Source organism: Pelecanus crispus, chromosome 18, assembly GCF_030463565.1.
Source record: "Pelecanus crispus isolate bPelCri1 chromosome 18, bPelCri1.pri, whole genome shotgun sequence".
NCBI lineage: Eukaryota > Metazoa > Chordata > Aves > Pelecaniformes > Pelecanidae > Pelecanus > Pelecanus crispus.
This window is the reverse complement of record NC_134660.1, coordinates 7,234,127-7,236,720: the sequence shown is the minus strand read 5'-3', so window position 1 is coordinate 7,236,720 and position 2,594 is coordinate 7,234,127. Positions and strand designations below refer to the sequence as shown.

The 2,594-nt window shown below is 59.1% G+C and overlaps 1 pseudogene; it reads right to left on the bottom strand.

Annotated features, from left to right (window-relative positions):
* Window positions 1-965: 965 nt before the first annotated feature.
* On the bottom strand, window positions 966-1,734 carry LOC142595188 (feather keratin Cos1-1/Cos1-3/Cos2-1-like; annotated as a pseudogene).
* Between the last annotated feature and the right edge of the window lie 860 nt (window positions 1,735-2,594).

The window sequence follows — 2,594 nt, the reverse complement described above, 5'->3', positions numbered from 1 at the left end:
TGAAAGGAGAACATGAGAAGGCAGGGGGTGACTGGACTGCAGAGAGCCCAAGTTGCCGTGGGAATGCTCTGTGCACTGCTGGCATCTGCCCAGTCACCATCCGCCTGTGAGTGGGGTGGTGTCCAGCAAGTGGGTCTTTGGGCACTGGGTGCTCTCCTGGAGCTGCAGTGGCCTATGCGGGTGCTGGATTCACAGGCGGTGGGGACTCCACTGTGCAGCCGGAGCGTGGCCGGTACCAATCCTAACTTGTGAATTACCTCAGCCCTCCATCTCTGGAGAGCAGCTGGGCCCTGCCAGGTGCTGGAGGACTGTGTGAGGTACCCATCTCATCTGGCCGTGCCCGTGGGCGCTGGCCATGGATCCTAGGTTAGGTAATGGAGGGGAGGGGAAGGCGGAGATGAGGCTGTGGGCTGCGGGCTGCATTATTGTTTCCCCATTCCCACTCCTGCCACCCTTTGGAGCCGTCCCCTCAGTGATGGCCACTAGCTGTGGAGTAGCCAGGGATGTCTTTGTTAGCTCCAAGGGAAAGGGCACAAACCAAAATGCGCTGCAGTGAGTCCCACCCTCGTCTTCCTCCACCTTTTCCCTGAGCACACTGGAAGAGTTGCCACAGAAGGAAGGAGGACTCGGAGGCCCAGGCTCGGATGCAGCACAACTTTAATGAGTGTAAAGAAGAAAAGGAGGTGCTTCACAGGGAGCAGCACCACAGGGGCAGCCACTAAGATGCGGTGGAGCTCCTGCAGGGCGTCCGTCTGCCTGCCCTGCAGAGGCAGGGAGGCCAACGTAGACGTCCCCACTCGGCTGGCTCCGGGAGGTGGCGACAGGGAAGGTAAGGAAGAGAGAGAAGAGAGAAGAATGAAGCTATGGCCCAAAGCTCTAAATATAATGCCCCGACGCTCTATCTCCTGCCGAGCACCATGTTCTGAGGTCTTGCAGGTTCTTGCCCAAGGATGTTGCCAGCGGCTTTAGCAGGGTTGACATCTGCTGCCACGATAGCAGCTGGTGATGCAGGAGAGGTCACAGCAGCCAGAGTTGATGGGCACTCCGTCACAGCTGAGGATGCTGCCAACCGCAGCAGAGGTGGAGGAGCCCACAATGGTGTTCTGCGGGAAGGAGCTGAGGATGGGTCCGGGCAGGGTCACCACCACGGGGGAGGGCTCAATGACAACGGTGGAGTTCTGGCACTGGCGGACACAGGGCTCATTGCAGCTGTTGGCCAGTGGGGTCGGGCCACAGGGCTGGCAGGGCAGGCATGGCTGGCATGGCTGGCACTTGTCGGAGCAGGACATGTCTTGTGGCTGGCGGTGCACCTGGGAGAGAGGGCAGGGGGAAGCAAAGCCCAGGGACACGTGAGGAGTAGCGCTGCACCCATCCACAGTGGAGCCAAGGCACCTCCTGGCTCAGCATACGCTACCCATCCCAAAGCCCAGGAGCCACCTCAACTAAGTCCCAGCCTCTCTCTGCGGAAGACCTTCTCCCCCCTTCCCTCTCCCATGGGAAGCAGCTGCCAGCCCTGGGCTAGGACAGCCCTTACCAGCGGAGACACACACCAAGGCAAGACCTGATCTTGAAGGAGGAGGAGAAGAGGCTTCGCACTCACCTGATTCCCAAGAAGAAGGAGGCGAGAGAAGTGGGTGAGAGAGCAGAGAGGTGGGCTGCCTTTTATAGTAGTCCTGCACTGCCTCAGGGCCAGAGGCACCCTTTGTGGAAGTAATAATTTTCTGACAAGCTCATGTCAAATGCAAACCATCCCGGCTAATGGTATGGGCTGTGTCCCGGTTTCCTGCACCGCCGCCTTGTCATTTCCTGGCTGATGCCACGTGCTCTCCCATAGGAAGGCTTCTGTAAGTGCCAGGATGAGAGGCCCGAGGATCTGCGGGGCAGACACACGTCAGAGCAGGCAGAAGACTCAGCTCAGGTGCTGGTGGCATCCTGTGCAGGCAGGTGATGTGCACCTGAGTCATTGCTGTGGGCTTGTTTGTGGCAAAGTTGTCAGGAAAGGGGCACCGCTCTCGTGCCTCTCGTCCAGATGCCCAAGGACGGCCATGTGAGAGGTCTTGTCAAAGTGGTCCCCAGCATCTCCTCGGCAGAGTCCACAGCTGCTGATGTTTTCCTGGCCTTACGTGGGTGTAGAGATTACTGCATGGTTCCATGCAGGCATGCGTCAGCACGCGTGTGTCACTCTGTGCTTGTGTGACCATCACAGCAGGGGGACCCTCCCCTGGTTTGTCCGTGGACACCGCAGAGCAGCAGGTTGCTCTTGCCAGAAGGAGCCCACCTATAGCTGAATGGTGTTGCCTTTGGCCTGGCAGAGAGGTGCTCAGAGAACTGCAATGCAGGCTCTGCCTTCTGTGCCCTCCATTTCTTGGTCTGTGTACAGGCAGGAAGGGCAAGAAAGCCTGCCCGCCGATGCAGGCCGTTGTCCCCGAATCGATCCCCTTATGACGCAGTGCTGCCGGTGACTGGGCTGGGACACAGGCTCCCAGTGGTACCTGCCCAATTGGTACGTGCCAATGCCAGATGCACTTCTGCAGCTCATCAGCCTGGTGCTGAGTGAGGCAGGGGACGAGACCTCGCAACAACTGGGTATCGGA